This window comes from Oryctolagus cuniculus, chromosome 8 (assembly GCF_051225735.1).
Source record: "Oryctolagus cuniculus isolate XC-2025 breed Fujian yellow rabbit chromosome 8, ASM5122573v1, whole genome shotgun sequence".
NCBI lineage: Eukaryota > Metazoa > Chordata > Mammalia > Lagomorpha > Leporidae > Oryctolagus > Oryctolagus cuniculus.
The window spans coordinates 126,390,167-126,409,122 of record NC_142874.1 but is presented as its reverse complement, the minus strand read 5'-3'; positions in this window follow the sequence as shown (position 1 = coordinate 126,409,122).

Genomic DNA, 18,956 nt, shown 5'->3' with positions numbered 1-18,956 from the left:
TTAAGTGCTGCCACCTCTCTCATATTCTCTGACATGCTTGTGTAAGGCTGTTGGGTTATGTAAGAGATTTTAGAGCAGTGACCCTAGCAGCAGCAAGTGAGAGGTGATTTGCATCTGCAGTCTCTGTGACACAGAACATGATAATGTTTCTTAGCCTGGTTCAGGGCATTTTTTGGGTAGAATCTGATAATACACATGCATCCATTTTGCTAAAGTAATGTGTATAATTCAGTGTTTCATGGTATTCTCATATAAATATGTAAACACAATCACTAATCAATTTTTGGGCTTTTCATAACTCCTAAAGAGAAACCCAATACCCTTTATCCTTTGTGCTTCCCCTTCCAATTTCTGATTCCTACAGTCATAACAAGTACTCATCTACTTTCTGTTTCTAGAGATTTGCTGTTGCCGGAATTTCACGTTAGTGAAATACTACAGCATTTGAGGTGGAAACACTGACGCACCTCTCTGTCAGTGACCTCCCTGCCTGATGAGTAAGTCTGCAACCTGTTTTCTTTTCTTTTTTTTATAAAGATTTTTTTTTATTTATTTGAGAGCTAGAGTTACAGACAGTGAAAGGGAGAGGCAGAGAGGTCTTCCTTCCATTGGTTCACTCCCCAAAGGGCCGCAAGGCCAGAACTGAGCCGATCTGAAGCCAGGGGCCAAGTGTTTCTTCCAGTCTCCCATGAGGGTGCAGGGGCCCAAGCCCTTGGGTCTTCCTCTTCTACTGCTTTCCCAGATCACAGCAGAGAGGTGGATTGGAAGAGGAGCAGCTGAGAATAGAACCAGCGCCCATATGGGATGCTGCACTGCAGGCGGATTAGCCTACTGTGCCACGGCATGGGCCCCCTGAAACCTCTTTTCTTAGGTTGCTTCTCTTATCATAGAAGCTCCAATGTTTGAGTGAGCTGTGCAATGATTATTTGGGAGTTGGATTCTCAGAATGCAGTGCTTGAATAGAACATCTATGTTAAGAATACAACTAGTCAAAGTGATCAGTTTCAGTTCATAACTGATCATAATTATAGGATTAAGAGTCAAAGAGATCACATAAACAAGAGTAGTGCCTGCTAATACTGAGAGATTTAAAAAGGAGAGAACAATACAACATGGGAAGCAGATACACAGCAGACTCATAGAATGGCAGATGTCCTAAACAGAACTCTGATCTCAGAATCAGCCCTTAAGGTATTTGGATCTGACTGAAAAGCCCATGAGAGTATTTCAGGCATGGAAAGCCAAGACACTCTGGCAAAAACAGAAAAAATGATCTAAATGAAAGATCTCTGTGAGTGAGATCCCAGTGGAAAGAACAGGTCATCAAAGAAGGAGGTACCTTTCTCTGAAGGGAGGAGAGAACTTCCACTTTCACTATGACCTTGTCTAAATTAGATCAGAGTTGGCGAACTCAAGAGGCTTCTATAGCCTTGGTAACTCATGACAAGAGCCTAGGGTGATTACTGACGCCATAACCAAGAGTGTCAATTGTTAAATGAACAATAGGAGTCACTGTGCACTTATTCCCCATGCAGGATATTTGTCCTTAATGTGTTGTACAATGTGCATTAATGGTATAACTAGTTTTCAACTAGTACTTTACACTTTGTGTTTCTGTGTGGGTGCAAACTTTTGAAATATTTACTTTGTATGTACTGAATTGATTTTCTGTATGTAAAGATAATTGAAAATGAAAAAAAAAAGGGATACAACATGAGACCCTTCTTAGTTACTGGAATTAACCCTGACACATAGGAGACCTCTGTTTATAAGAAAGCCACAAGTACTGTTGTCCTCAATCTGGCTAATGGAAGTACAACTTATGTCATAATTATAAACTGAAAGCTGTTAAGCAGAGGACACTGGTGATCCAGTCAGCATCTACCTGCGGTGAAATTACTATACACTTGGCTAGAAAGTGGGGAGAAGGGACAGGGCAAGGGTTAAAAACCACAGGCTCTCACTGTTTTTACCAAGTCTTTGAATCTCTCTCTCTCTCTGTCTCTCTCTCTCTCAATATTATATGCTCTATGTCCAAATTTGAGAGCTATTAGTTGATTGTGCTTTTAAATACTTTTCCCTAGTTATTCCTGCCTCCCCTGAAAGCTCATCTATGGAGATTTTCACACTGCTATATGAAATTTTTCTTTTTCTTCTTACTATTTGTTGAATTCTTTACAGTCAAGCTTCGATTATAAATATTAAAAGCATTTCGGGGCTGACTCTGTGGCGTAGTGAGTTAAGCTGCCGCCTGCAGTGCTATCACTCCAAATAGGTGCGAGTTAAATACCTGGCTGCTCCATTTCTTTCTTTTTTTTTAACTTTCATTTAATGAATATAAATTTCCAAAGTACGGCTTATGGATTACAATGGCTTCCCCCCCATAACGTCCCTCCCACCCGCAACCCTCCCCTTTCCCACTCCCTCTCCCCTTCCATTCACATCAAGATTCATTTTCGATTCTCTTTATATACAGAAGATAAGTTTAGCATACATTAAGTAAAGATTTCAACAGTTTGCTCCCACAGAGAAACATAAAGTGAAAAATAATAGATGATTTTTTAAATGATGATGAAATCAGATCAGACCTATTGTCATGTTTAATCCCAGTGAGAGTCAAGCTGAGAATTGATAATTTCTTTTTCTTTTTTTTTTTTTTTACAGAAGATCAGTTTAGTATACATTAAGTAAAGATTTCAACAGTTTTCACCCCCATAGAAACAGAAAGTGAAATATACTGTTTGAGTACTCGTTATAGCATCAAATCTCAATGTACAGCACATTAAGGACAGAGATCCTACATGAGGAGTAAGTGCACAGTGACTCCTGTTGTTGACTTTACAAATCAACACTCCTGTTTATGGCATCAGTAATCTCCCTATGCTCCAGTCACGAGTTTCCAAGGCTATGGAAGCCTTTTGAGTTCTCCGACTCTTATCTTGTTTAGACAAGGTCATAGTCAAAGTGGAAGTTCTCTCCTCCCTTCAGGGAAAGGTACCTCCTTCCTTGAAGACCTGTTCTTTCCACTGGGATGTCACTCACAGAGATCCCTCATTTAGTTTTTTTTTTTTTTTTTTTTTTTTTTTTTTTTTTTTTTTTTGCCAGAGTGTCTTGGCTTTCCATGCCTGAAATACTCTCATGGGCTTTTCAGGCAGATCAGAAGCCTTTAGGGCTGATTCTGAGGAGAGAGTGCTGTTTAGGACATCTGCCATTCTGTGTGTCTGCTGAGTATCTCGCTTCCCATGTTGGATCACTCTCCCCTTTATTCCATCGGTTAGTATTAGCAGGTACTAGACTTGTTTATGTGCTCCCTTTGACTCTTAGTCCTTTCATTATGATCAATTGTGAACTGAAATTGATCACTTGGACTAGTGGGATGGCATTGGTACATTCCACCTTGATGGGATTAAATTGGAGTCCCCTGGTATGTTTCTAACTCTACCAATTGGGGCAAGTCAGCTTGAGCATGTCCCAAATTGCACATCTCTTCCCTCTCTTATTCCCACTCTTATGTTTAACAGGGATCACATTTCAGTTAAATTTCAACACTTAAGAATAACTGTGTATTAATTACAGAATTAAACCAGTCATATTAAGTAGAACAGACAAAAAAACTACTAAGAGGGATAATGTATTAAGTTGTTCATTAACAGTCAGGACTATGCTGATCAAGTCACCATTTCTCATAGTGTCCACTTCACTTCAACAGGTTTCCTTTTTGGTGTTCAGTCAGTTGTCACCGATCAGGGAGAACATATGGTATTTGTCCCTTTGGGACTGGCTTATTTCACTCAGCATGATGTGTTCCAGATTCCTCCATTTTGTTGCAAATGACTGGATTTCATTGTTTCTTACTGTGGTATAGTATTCTAAAGAGCACATATCCCATACTTTCTTTATCCAGTCTACCGTTGATGGGCATTTAGGTTCGTTCCAGGTCTTGGCTATTGTGAATTGTGCTGCAATAAACATTAGGGTGCAGACCGCTTGTTCTTTGCCAATTTCATTTCCTTTGGGTAAATTCCAAGGAATGGGATGGCTGGGTTGAACGGTAGGGTTATATTCAGGTTTCTGAGGAATCTCCAAACTGACTTTCATAGTGGCTTGAGCAGTTTGCATTCCCACCAACAGTGGGTTAGTGTCCCTTTTTCCCCACATCCTCTCCAGCATCTGTTGTTGGTAGATTTCTGTATGTGAGCCATTCTAACTGGGATGAGGTGAAACCTCATTGTGGTTTTTATTTACATTTCCCTGATTGCTAGTGACCTTGAACATTTTTTCATGTGCCTGTTGGCCCTTTGGATTTCCTCTTTTGAAAAATGTCTATTGAGGTCCTTGGCCCATCTCTTAAGTGGGTTGTTGGTTTTGTTTTTGTGGAGTTTCTTGATCTCTTTGTAGATTCTGGTTATTAACCCTTTATCTGTTGCATAGTTTGCAAATATTTTTTCCCATTCTGTCGGTTGTCTCTTCACTCTCCTGACTGTTTCTTTTGCAGTACAGAAACTTCTCAATTTGATGCAGTCCCAATAGTTGATTTTGGCTTTGACTGCCTGTGCCTCCCGGGTCTTTTCCATAAACTCTTTGCCTGTGCCAATATCTTGAAGGTTTTCTCCAATGTTCTCTAATAACTTGATGGTGTCAGGTCGTAGATTTAGGTCTTTAATCCATGTTGAGTGGATTTTTTGTAAGGTGTAAGGTAGGGGTCTTGCTTCATGCTTCTGCACGTGGAAATCCAGTTTTCCCAGCACCATTATTTGAATAGACTGTTCTTGCTCCAGGAATTGGTTTTAGATCCTTGATCAAATATAAGTTGGCTGTAGATGTTTGGGTTGATTTCTGGTGTTTCAATTCTGTTCCATGGGTCTATCCATCTGTTTCTGTACCAGTACCATGCTGTTTTGATTACAACTGCCCTGTGGTATGTCCTGAAATCTGGTATTGTAATGCCTCTGGCTTTGTTTCTGTTGCAGAAAATTGCTTTAGCTATTCGAGGTCTCCTGTGACTCCATATGAATTTCAGCATCATTTTTTCTAGATCTGGGAAGAATGTCTTTGATATTTTGATTGGTACTGCATTGAATCTATAAATTACTTTTGGGAGAATGGACATTTTGATGATGTTGATTCTTCCAATCCTTGAGCATGGAAGATTTTTCCATTTCTTGGTATCCTTTTCTATTTCATTCTTTAAGATTTTGTAATTCTCATCGTAGAGATCTTTAACATCCTTGGTTAAGTTTATTCCAAGGTATTTGATTGTTTTTGTAGCTATTGTGAATGGGATTGATCTTAGTGGTTCTTTCTCAGCCATGGCATTGCTTGTGTATACAAAGGCTGTTGATTTTCGTGTATTGATTTTATATCCTGCCACTTTGCCAAACTCCTCTATGAGTTCCAATAGTCTCTTAGTAGAGTTCTTTGGATCCTCTAAGTAAAGATTCATATCATCTGCAATTAGAGATAGTTTGACTTCTCCCTTCCCAATTTGTATTTCCTTAATTTCTTTTTCTTGTTTGATGGCTCTGGCCATGTTATATAGCAGTGGTGAGAGTGGGCATCCCTGTCTGGTGCCAGATCTCAGTGGAAATGCTTCCAACTTTTCCCCATTCAATAGGATGCTGGCCGTGGGTTTTTCATAAATTGCTTTGATTGTATTGAGGAATGTTCCTTCCATACCCAATTTGCTTAGAGTTTTCATCATGAAAGGGTGTTGAATTTTATCGAATGCTTTCTCTGCATCTATTGAGATAATCATATGTTTTTTTCTTCTGCAGTCTGTTAATGTGGTGAATCACATTGATTGATTTGCAAATGTTGAACCATCCCTGCATACCATGGATAAATCCCACTTGGTCTGGGTGGATGATTTTCCTGATGTGTTGTTGTATTTTATTGGCGAGAATTTAATTGAGGATTTTTGCGTCTATGTTCATCAGGGATATTGGTCTATAATTTTCTTTCAGTGCTGCGTCTTTCTCTGGCTTAGGGATTAAGGTGATGCTGGCTCCATAGAAAGAATTTGGGAGGATTCCATCTCTTTTGATTGTTCTGAATAGTTTGAGAAGAAATGGGATTAGTTCTTCTTTAAATGTCTGGTAGAATTCAGCAGTGAATCCATCTGGTCCTGGGCTTTTCTTTGTTGGGAGGGCCTTTATTACTGTTTCAATTTCTGTCTCAGTTATGGGTCTATTTAGGTTTTCTATGTCTTCATGGTTCAATTTAGATAGGTTGCGTGTGTCCAGGAATCTATCCATTTCTGATAGATGCTCTTGTTTGCTGGCATACAAATCCTTGTATTAATTTCTGATGATTCTTTTTATTTCTGTGGTGTCTGTTGTTATGTTTCCTTTTTCATCTCTGATTTTATTGATTTGGATCTTTTCTCTTTGTTTTTTTTAGTTAGTTGGGTCAATGGTGTGTAAATTTTGTTGATTTTTTAAAAAAACCCAGCTCTTCTCTTGGCTGATTTTTTGTAATTTTTTTTTTGATTCAATCCTGTTAATTTCTTCTCTGATTTTAATTATTTCTCTTCTCCTACTAGATTTGGGTCTGGTTTGCTGCAGTTTTTCTAGGTCCTTGAGATGCGCTGGAAGCTCATTTATCTAGTACCATTCCAATTTCTTGATATAGGCACCTATTGCTATAAACTTGCTTCTCAATACTGCTTTTGCCGTATCCCATAAGTTTTGATATGTTGTGTTGTTATCTTCATTTACTTCCAGAAAGTTTCTGATTTCTCTTTTGATTTCTTGAATGACCCAGTGTTCATTCAGGAGCATGTTGTTCAGTCTCCATGTGTTTGCATACTTTCTGGGGTTTCCTGAGTTGCTAATTTCCAGCTTCATTCTGCTGTGGTCTGAGAAGCTGCATGGTATGATTCTAATTCCTTTAAATTTATGAGACTTGCTTTATGACCTAGTATGTGATCAATGCTAGAGAAGGTTCCATGCACTGCTGAGAAGAATGTAAATTCTTTAGATGTAGGATTAAAAGTTCTGTAGATATCTGTTAGATCCATTTGGGCAATAGTGTCAATTAAATCTGCTGTTTCCTTGTTGATCTTCTGTCCGGATGATCTGTCTATTTCTGAGAGTGGAGTATTGAAGTCCCCCAGTACTATTGTATTGGAATCTAAATCTCCCTTTAAGTCCCTTAACATATCTTTTAAATAGACCAGTGCCCTGTAATTAGGTTCATATACATTTATAATAGTTACAGCTTCCTTTGAATTTAATCCTTAATCATTATATAGTGCCCCACTATGTCTCTCTTAACAGATTTTGTATTAAAGTTTATGTTGTCCGATATTAATATGGCTACATGTGCTTTTTTTTTTGGTTTTTGTTTGCACGGTATATCTTTTTCCAACCTTTCACTTTCAGTCTGCATGCATCTTTGTTAGAGAGATGTGTTTCTTGTAGGCAACAAATAGTTGGGTGTTGTTCCTTAAGCCAGTCAGCCAATCGGTGTCTTTAACTGAAGAGTTAAGTCCATTAACATTTAATGTGACTATTGATACATAGTGACTTTGCCCTGCCATTTTCCCAGAGATGTTTTCTAGTATATGCTTTGAGCTTCCCATGCTCTTTTACTGGTAGGTATTCTTCCTTTACGTTTTTTCATATTGATGGCCGTGTTTCTGTGTTTCTGAGTTTAGCACATCTTTAAGTATCTTTTCAAGGGCCAGAGGAGTGGTGGCAAAGTCTTTCAATTTCTGTTTGCTATGATAGGTCTTTATTTCACCTTCATTCACAAATGAGAGCTTAGCAGGATATAATATTTTGGGCTGGCAATTTTTCTCTCTGTGCACCTGTGCTATGTCTCGCCATTCCCTCCTAGCCTGTAGTGTTTCTGATGAGAAGTCAGCTGTGAGTCTGATTGGAGATCCTCTGAGAGTAATCTGACGTTTCTCTCTTGCACATTTTAGGATCTTTTCTTTATGTTTCACTGTGGAGAGTTTAATTACAACGTGTTGTGGCGAGGATCTCTTTTGGTCATGTTTACTGGGGGTTCTATGAGCTTCCTGTACTATGATGTCTCTGTCCTTCTCCAAACCCAGAAGGTTCTCTGCTAATATCTCACTAAAAAGGCTTTCTAATCCTTTCTCTCTCTCCATGCCTTCAGGAACTCCTAGAACCCGAATGTTGTTTTTTTTTTTTAATAGTATCCTGTGGATTCCCAACAATATTTTTTAGATTTCTAATTTCCTCTTCTTTTCTTTGGTTTGACTGTATGTTTTCCTGTGCTCTGTCTTCTAAGTCCGATATTCTCTCTTCTGTTTCACTGACTCTTTTTTTTAGACTTTCTAATGTGTCTGTCATTTGATCTATTGAGTTCTTCATTTCATTTTGATTTCTCTTCATTATCACACTTTCCTGTTCTACTAGTTTCTGTGTTTCATTTTGATTCTTCCTTAAAATTTTATTTTCATGAGAGATTGTCAATCCTGTCCAATAAGGATTTCTGTAGTTCAAGGATTTGCTTTTGAAAACTTCTAAATGTTCTTATCATAAATTTTTTGAAATCCGTATCTTGCATTTCTTCTATCTCATCATCTTCATAATTTTGGCTTGGGTTTTTTTTTGTTTATTTGGAGGCATCATAATGTCATTGTTGATCTTGTTCCCTCGATTTCTGTGTTTATTGCTTGGCATGGTTAAATCTTTTTCCCTCACTGTGAGGTGTTTTTCTTTCTTTCTTTTTTTTTTTATAATATGTCTGTGTTAAGTGGACTGCCTGCTGTTGGAGGAGCCTTGGAGGCTTGAGATGGGTGTGGCATGAGAGCTCTGATTGGTTCTTCAGGGTTATGGGTGTGCAAAGGTGACACCCTCAGGTTTAGTGTGGTAAATCTCTCTTTATTTATTTATTCATTTATTTATTTTATTTTATTTTATTTTTTATTCAGGAGGTAAGTAATACCATACGACTGAGCAGAATTGATGGTATTTAACTTCCAGTCTCTGGCTTCTACTCAAAGAGTCTGTACAGGCTTGGTTTCTCCTGCAGACTCCCACTGGGTTGCCTAGGCTACTGAATTGTAGCCTTAACTCTCCCCTTTTATTATGTATATCCCAAATGGGGCTTGCTCTTTGTCTCTTGCTTGCCTTTTCAAAGTTGGCAGAGAGAGAAACTTGTCTGTATCAGTACCCCCCATCTCTTTTTTTTTTCCTTCTCTCCTGTAGTCAGTCTGGTGAACTTTCCCACTTCAAATCCCGCTTCCCTCTAAAATTCTGTCTGCTGTTTCCCCGCCAATGTCTCTGGTTACTGAGCTCACCTCCCCTTCCAGTGCCGATGTGTGGACTCGGAGCCCTGGGCATCCTTCCTGTCTCTGCTGGTGTCTGTGTCACATCCACTCCCCTTCCCACACTCCCGGCTGCTCCATTTCTGATCCAGCTCTGCTATGGCCTTCGAAGCCTGTACAAGATTGCCCAAGTGCTTGGGCCCCTGCACCAGTGTGGGAGACCAGGAAGAAGCTCCTGGCTCCTGGCTTCAGATCAGTGTAGCTCTGGTCATTACAGCCAACTGGGGAGTGAACCAGTGAATGGAAGACCTCTCTCCCTCTCTCTCTGCTTCTCATTCTCTCTCTGTGTAACTCTGATTTTCAAACAAAATAAATAGATTTTTTGACAGGCAGAGTTTGAAAAAGAGAGAGAGAGAGAGAGAGAGAGAGAGAGACAGAGAGTAAGGCCTTCCTTCCATTGGTTCACCCCCCAAAGGCCACTATGGCTGGCGCCCTGCACCGATCTGAAGCCAGGAGCCAGGTGCTTCCTCCTGGTCTCCCATGCGGGTGTGGGGCCAAGGACTTGGGCCATCCTCCACTGCTTTCCAAGGCCACAGCAGAGAGCTGGACTGGAAGAGGAGTAACTGGGACAGAATCTGGTGCCCCAACTTGGACTAGAACCCAATGTGCTGGCGCTGCAGGCGGAGGGTTAGCCTAGTGAGCCGTGGTGCCGACCAGATTAATATATTTTTTTTTAAATTAAAAGCATGTCATTATAAAAATTAAAAGAAAGAAAGGAAGAGGGAAGGTGGGAGAATGAATGGGAAGGTGGGAAATATCACTATGCTTTTTAAATCTGCATATATGAAATACATCAAATTTTTTTCACTTTTAGAAGTAAAAATTATTTAAAATGTGGCTATTTTAAGGCTTTCTTGTCAACTTTTTGTGTTTATAAACTTTGCATGTATTTAGGTTTTTATAAGTATTGGAATCTTTAATGCTTTTTGAAATAAGTTCATTCACATATATGTAAGAAATTATATAGATTGTTTAAAAATGGGTATCAAGTGGTTCTATGTTGGATTCCTGATCAGTTGAGGCATTCTGAAGGCTATTCAATGATTAAGAGTATAATATAGTATCTTAACGCTGCTCTGTTAGATTAGTATGACTATTTTACCAATTGTTATTCTGAGTCACTAAATAGAGTTTTAAATTATCCTCATTGATTAATTTTATACATTATAGGATACTGTTTTTACCAAGTGGTGAATAATATTCTCTTTTCTCTTTCTCAGCTATATGCAGAAAAAGAAGAAAGGTAAACATATTTTATCTATTTCTTTGAATGGTAGAGTTACAGAGACAGGCAGTGACAGAGAGAAAGGTCTTCCGTCTAATGGTTCACCCCAGATGGCTGGCTGGAGCTGAACTGATTGGAATCCAGGAGCCTTGAGTTTTTTCTGGGTCTCCCATGTGGGTGTAGGGCCCAAGCAGTTGAACCATCCACTGCTGCTTTTACAGGCCATAGCAGAGAGTTGGATCAGAGGAGGAGCAGCTGGAGCCCATTTGGGATTCCGGTGTTCCAGGCAGAGTTTTAGCCCATTATGCTACGATGCCGGTCCTACCTTTTGATTCTTTTCTCCATGAAAATACTGCCATCAGTGAATCATTCCACATCTAGATTTTTCCGGAGGTTCATCTTGTAGATCAGCCTTGCTAGAATGGACCTTCTATGTGTTCTCTGCATTAGAATGAGCTTTGTTTTCATTACCTTCAGATGGCAGAAGAGCAGCTGGATTGAGGACATCGTGTACTTTGAGAGTTATTCCAGATGATTTTTATTATGACATCCTCCCGTTAATCACTAATGCCATTCAATCTCGAACTTCTTGTATCTAGTGTTGAGTTTAAACTTTAAGTGACTGGCTTAATATCAGCTGGTGGTTTGTTTCCTGAAATATGCTGTAGCAGTTCCTGCTCTTATGCATGCAGGTCAACATGTGATCCCTTTTTTTATTAGACAGGTAAAGTTACAGACAGTGAGAGAGAGACAGAGAGAAAGGTCTTACTTCTGTTGGTTCATGCCCCAAATGGTCGCTGCTGCTGGTGCTGCACTGATCAGAAGACAGGAGCAAGGTGCTTCTTCCTCATTTCCCATGCAGGTGCAGAGGCCCAAGCACTTGGACCATCCTCCACTGCCCTCTGGGCCACAGCAGAGAGCTGGACTGGAAGAGGAGAAACTGGGACTAGAACCTAGTGCCTATATGGGATGCCAGCACCGCAGGTGGAGGACTAACCAAGTTAGCCACGGCGCTGGCTCCATTCTGTGATCCTTGAAACTAGTTTCTTAGAACAGCAGGCAACTGATCATGAAAGTGGATGCAATTTCTGAGTGACCACACCCAGAGACCTTCTCTGCTATAAACAGAGTGAAAACAAATTTCACCAACTCCCATAATAATAAATACTGAAAATTGGAGTCCAATGGGGAAACTTATTACATAATATGTGGCTCCTGTATTGATTAGAAAATCAACACTATTACCCTTGACATCAGCAATCACCAAGGGCTCTTGGCCAAGGTGTTTTTTTTCTTTGTTTGCTTTTTATTTATTTATGCCATCTCACTAGTCCCAGTAATCTGTGCACTTCCTCCTCATGTAGGATCTTTGTCCTTAGTGTGCCGCACATTGAGATTTAATGCTATAACTAGTACTCAAACAGTATTTTCCACTTTATGTTTCAGTGTGGGAGCAAACAGTTGAAATCTTTACTTAATGTTTGCTAAACTGATCTTCTGTATATAAAGAGAATCGAAAATGAATCTTGATGTGAATGGAAGGGGAGAGGGAGTGGGAAAGGGGAGGGTTGTGGGTGGGAGGGACGTTATGGGGGTGAAAAAGCCATTGTAATCCATAAGCTGTACTTTGGAATTTTATATTCATTAAATCAAAGTTAAAAAAAAAAGAAATGAACACTTGGGCCATCCTCCACTGTACTCCCCGGCCACAGCAGAGAGCTGGCCGGGAGGATAGGCAACGGGGACAGAATCCAGCGCCCCGACCAGGACTAGAACCTGGTGTGCCGGTGCAGCAAGGCGGAGGATTAGTCTATTGAGCCACGGCGCCGCCCTCCATACACCTTTTCTAACCACAGTGGCATGAAGCAGGAAGTTAAAAAATTATAAACTGCCAGAAAATATGGAAACACATCGAGAATAACAATATGCTCCTGAATACACAGTGGTTATAGAAGAAATCAAAAACAACCAAAAAATTCCTAGAAATGAATGATTATGACCATATCAAAACCTATGGGATATACTAAAGCTGTTTATAGCAATCAGTCCCTTTATCAGTAAATTGGAAACACATTAAGTAAGTGATTTAATAATGCATCTGAAGAACCTAGAAAAACAAGAACAAAAACCAACATTAAAAAGAGGAAATAATGAATTAAGTATAATATATATTTCATATATAGAAATATAGAATATATTTCAACAGTTTTCTCCCACACAAAAACATAAAGTGAAAAATACCATTTGAGTACTAGTTATAGCATTAAATCTCAATGTAAGGCACACTAAGGACAAAGATCCTACATGAGGAGTAAGTGCACAGTGTGACTCCTGTTGTTGACTTAACAAATTGACACTCTTGTTTATGGCATCAGTAATCACCCTAGGCTCTTGTCATGAGCTGCCAAGGCTATGGAAGCCCCCTGAGTTCACTGACTCTGATCATATTTAGACAAGGCCATGGTCAAAGTGGAAGTTCTCTCCTCCCTTCAGAGAAAGGTACCTCCTTCTTTGATGACCCATTCTTTCCACTGGGATCTCACTCACAGAGATCTTTCATTGAGTTTTTTTTTCCCCAGAGTGTCTTGGCTTTCCATGCCTGAAATACTCTCATGGGCATTTCAGCCAGATCCGCATGCCTTAAGGGCTGATTATGAGGCCAGAGTGCTGTTAGGACATTTGCCATTCTATGGGTCTGCTGTGTATCTCACTTCCCATGTTGGACCATTCTCTCCCTTTTTGATTCTATCAGCTAGTATTTGCACACACTAGTCTTGTTTCTGTGATCCCTTTGGTTCTTAGTCCTATCATTATGATCAATTGTGAACAGAAATTGATCACTGGGACTAGTGAAATGGCATTGGTACATGCCACCTCGATGGGATTGAATTCGAATCCCCTGGTATGTTTCTAACTCCACCATTTGAGGCAAGTCAGTTTGGGCATGTCCCGAATTGCACATCTCTTCCCTCTCTTATTCCCACTCTTATATTTAACAGCGAACACTTTTCAGTTAAGTTTCAGCACTTAAGAAGAATTGTGTATTGATTACAGTATTCAACAAAAAGTATTAAGTAGAATAACAAAAAAAATACTAAGAGGGATAACAGATTAAGCTGCTCATCAACAATCAGGGTGAGGGCTGATCAAGTCACCATTTCTCATAGTGTTCATTTCACTTTAACAGGTTTCCTTTTTGGTGCTCAGTTAGTTGTCACCTATCAAGGAGAACAAGTGGTATTTGTCCCTTTGGGATTGGCTTATTTCACTCAACATAATGTTTTCCAAATTCCTAACAGGCATCACTTTTCAGTTAAAATGTAAACACCTAAGAACAATTGTGTGTTAATTACAGAGTTCAAACAATGGTACTAGAAACATGGTACTGTTGAAATCTTTACTTAATGTATGCTAAACTCATCTTCTGTATATAAAGAGAAATGAAAATGAATCTTGATGTGAATGGAAGGGGAGAGGGAGTGGATAAGGGGAGGGTTGCAGGTTGGAGGGACGTTGTGGGGGGGAAGCCATTGTAATCCATATTCTGTACTTTGCAAATTTATATTCATTAAATAATAGTTTAAAAAAAGGCTTCCATAGCCTTGGCAACTCATGACAAGAGCCTAGGAAGATTACTGATACCATAAACAAGAATGTCAAATTATTAAGCCAACAACAGGAATCACTGTGCTCTTAACGCTCCATGTGGAATCTCTGTGCTTCATGTGTTGTCCAATGTGAATTAATGCTATAACTAGTACTCAAACAGTATTTTACACTTTGTGTTTCCATGTGGGTGCAAACTGTTGAACTCTATACTTAATATATACTAAATTGATCTTCTGTATATAAAGAGAATTGAAAATGAATCTTGATGTGAATGGAATGGGAGAGGGAGCGGGAGATGGCAGGGTTGCGGTTGGGAGTGAAGTTATAGGGGGGGGACCAATGTAATCCAAAAGCTGTACTTTGGAAATTTATATTTGTTAAATAAAAGTTTAAAAAAAAGAAATATAGAATATATTTAATATACCATTAAAATGAAAAATACAAAATATCAGTGAAATTAAGAAATGGTTTCCTAAAACCAAAATAAATAAAAGTGGTAGACCATTGGTCCAACTAACCAAAAAAGGAGGGAAGACCCAAATTAATAAAATCAGAGATAAAAACGGACATGTTAAAATGGATATTACAGAAATATAAAGATTCATCACAAATTACCAATAACAGCTATTTGCCAACAATTTGGAAAACCAGAAAAAATGCATAGATTTCTGGAGACATACAATGTACACAACAGAGTCATGAAAATATAGAAAACCAAGTAGAACAATAATTAAGATTAAGATTAAACCTGTAATAAGGACCCTCCCAGCAAAGAAAAGCCCAGGAGCAGATGACTTCACTGCTGAATTCTAAAAAATCTTTTAATGAGGAAATAACTCCAATTCTTTTCAAGGTAGTCAAAATGTTTGACAGAGAGGGAATCTTCCCAAACTTGTTTTATGAATCCAGTATCACCAAATTCCCAAATAGGAAAAATGCAACAAATAAAAGCAATTATAAACCAATGACCTTGATGAACATACATGCAAAAATCCTCAACATTATCCTAGCTAAATCCTGTACCAAGGGGGATTTATGTCTGCTATGCAGGGATGATTCAACACACACCAACTAATAAATGGATACATCACATTAACAAACTGAAGAACTCAAACTGTATGGTTAAATCAATAGATTCAGATGAAGCTTCTGAAAAAATGCAACATCTTTTCATGATAAAAACCTTAAGCAAATTGGATATAGAAGGAACAATCCTTAACACAATCAAGACAATACATGACAAACTCACAGCCAGCATCATATTGAATTATGAAAAGCTTCAAGCATTTCCACTAAGATCTGGAAATAGACAAAGATGCCAACTTTCACCATTGATATTCAATATTGTTCTGAAAGTTTTAGGCAGAGCAGTTAGGCAAGAAAAGAAATAAATGAGATACAAATTGGAAAGGAGGAAGTCAAAATATCCCCGTTTGCAGAGGACGTGATCCTAAATATAGGGGATCTAAAAGACTCTGCTAAGTCTGTTGGAACTCACACGAGAATTTGGTAGAGTTGCAGGCAATAAAATCAATATACAAAACCAATAGCTTTTGTTTACATGGATAATGCCTTAGCTGAGAAGAACTTGTAAGATCAGTTCCATTCACAATAGTTATAAAAAAGTTTTAAACAATTTGGAATAAATTGGACAAAGGAAGTAAAAGATCTCTGCAGTGACAATTTCAAAACATTAAAGAAAGAAATTTAAGGCACAAAAAATGGAAAAATCTTCCAGGTTTATGAATTGGAAGAATTAACATAAACAAAATGTCCATGCTACTGAAAGCAATTTACAAATTCATGATCTGATAATTGATAGAGTAAATGAAATGTAGTGTATTGGAGTGAAATATATATTTTCATATTCAATGATTTTTTATAGCCCTTATCTTTCACACTAAGAAAGAGTGGTTTTTTTTTCACTCACTTCATACTATTTGTTGAACTATTTTGCTTAAGGTAGTGATAATTAGATGATCACGAAGTATACTGAAAATAGATCTTTGTAAAAATTAAAAGTTGAAATGTGAGAGGGAGGGGGAGGAAGGGTTAGAGCATTGGGAAGGGAAGGACTTGGGCCATACTCCACTGCACTCCCTGGCCACAGCAGAGAGCTGGATTGGAAGAGGGGCAACCAGGACAGAATCCGGTGCCCCTACGGGACTAGAACCTGGTGTGCTGGTGCCGCAGTTAGAGGATTAGCCTTTTGAGCCGCGGCACCAGCTAACACTGCCTTTCAAAGAAATAAATCAAGCTTTAAATATGATCCACCCAAAGCCAGCCCCAGAACCAGGGAGATCCCAGTGTACATCTCCTGCCTCTTCCTCGAAATGCTGACTTCCAAGGGCTGTTGGCTGAGGACCTGCTTCCCAGAGCCCCGCTCACCTCACCATTTGCTCCTATTCTTTGGTGCTTCTGCCTGGTGGTTTCCATCTTGGCCTGGCTCTTGTGTCCATTTAAAGTTCTTGATGCTTGTTGGAAGAAATAGGCTTTATTTAGTCTTTAGAACATGAACAGGCTTTTCTGTTCTCTGAGCTTGTATTCACCGCTGGTAGTTCAGTGTAAGATGGTGCTGTAAATCCAGGTTGGCTTCCAGAGTGGGTGGGTGTGCTCTCACTGTTCCACTGTAGAGGTCAAGTTTGGAACAAAGGAGGATGAATGGGAGGTTGGGATGAAGGTAGGGAGGCTGCTTAAAGAAAGTAGTCCATCCCTGCTTGGTCTGAGTCTATCCTTGAGCCAGGCAGTTCTGAATGCCCCACCCACAGTCATTGGGGCATCCTATTAGGGGTCAGGGTTACTGCCAGTGCTAATTTGGGTCTAAAAGTTTCTTTCAGAGTCACTCAGCTGGAGACAGTGGTTGCTCTTTTTTTCTCAGTGTTTTATTTTACTCTGGCAGGGCTATACTAAGTTCCAGTACCAAGTCATGTATTTACTTTCCTGTTCTACTCTCACTGCCACCTGAGTACATGGAACTTTCCCTAGTTCCATGTTGCCCAAGGATTGGGGGGGGAAGGTGGAGTCAGACCCCTTGACCAATAGGACTGAAGCTAAACAGGACCACCACTGAAGCTAACAGGATCAAGCCCCAGTTAAATGACAAGGGCTTTACCTGCTTCTTATATTTCCCCTAATAAATGCTTCTCTATTTGCTGTGTGTTTATAGAACAGTATTACAGAATTTTAATGGTTGTCCTTAAAAACAGTTTTTTCTCTAGTAAATCATTATTTTACTTTGGAGCTTTTTCATGGAATATTTCAGTTTTCATATTGGAAGTGGCCAAGGTTTTCTTCTAAAATTCCTCTCTCTCTTCTGTATATATTATAGAAAAGGGAAAATCTAAGGGTTAAACAACAGAATAGAATTCTGTTTAAAACAGAATAGACATTGTCTAACCAAGATTGAGATACTTACTACTGACTCCAAAAGTGCATCATGTCATTATGCCAATTCTGGTTACATATGTAAACATCAGGGAAGTGACTAGCATTGTGACTTCACACTCAAAGAACTAACTCTATGTTCATGCTTTTCAGAACCTCTATATGCTGTCCCTTTGAAGAATTTTATTACCACGGGAACACTATGTCTCTTACTCATATGTATCCCAGCACGATATAGTGCGCAAAGGTGTCTACTATATCTTAGCTGCTAGTAAATGAGTAATTTGAGATTTTGTTGTTTGCTGCACCAATTTTTTCACTTGTTTTGCCTTTGCCTCAAATATAACTTTGTGGTATTGAATCTAGACCCTGTAAATATTTTGTATCTGTCAGCTGGATGAATGTTGAACTTCATCAACCAAGGACCCTAGATTGTCACTGATAATTGTTAGATGCAGGAAGACACATCTCTTCCAAGGCTCCATTCTTTAAGTCTGTCGTTATTGTTGGCTTCTAAGAACTTATGTTAAAGAATATACTCAATATTATTAAGTAAAATACTTAATAATATACAAAGAAGACTTCTCGTTACTGTACTTGTATTACATATACTTTAATAAGCATTGTATTCTATATGAAATTAAATGACAAATCTCATAATTATACAATTAGTCTCTGACAGAGATAGTCTAAGAACATAGCATTTGCAAGATGAAGCTCACTATTTATTGAAATTCCTCCAGGTTCTGTGGAGTTTGCCTGTTCATAATTTAAGTAGTGTATTTGATATAAGCAAGAAATACACAGATAGTAATAAAAATGAAGAATTTTGTACAAGTTCTGTTTTTCCAATTCTATCAATTTGACTGGACTATCATTATTTAAAATGTTTGAATACTAAAATATTTGAATTTTATAGTAATCAATAAATATTGAAACAGGAAACATAGAAACCACTATATGATTTTGAAGATTTAATGTTTAATTGGATTTTTATGATCCACTGCTAAGTGTATCATGTCTGCATATATCCTAATTATGTCTATGTAGTTTGCTTCATGTGAAAAGATTTCTCAAAAAATAAAATTGACAAAACTGCTTGGGTCACCACTATATATTTATATACATATATATTCAAATATATTTATTTATCTGACTCGATTTTAAAACAAAGCCCAATTTTAACAACATCATTAATGAATCTGTATTGGTTACTTCATGAGTATATAGAAAGATACTTGAATTTTGCTTTGGCAAAGTATGTAGAACTTCATTATTCATGATAATGGGCATGTATAAGTTTCCCCTCTTGTAACGAAACCTTAATGAAAAGTTTAATGAAAGAAAGCACTTGTCCATTTATTATTCTGGACATAATTATCACAAGTAGTTACATTAACAATTATTGCTAAAAATGTTTTTGTAGTGTAGAAGAGT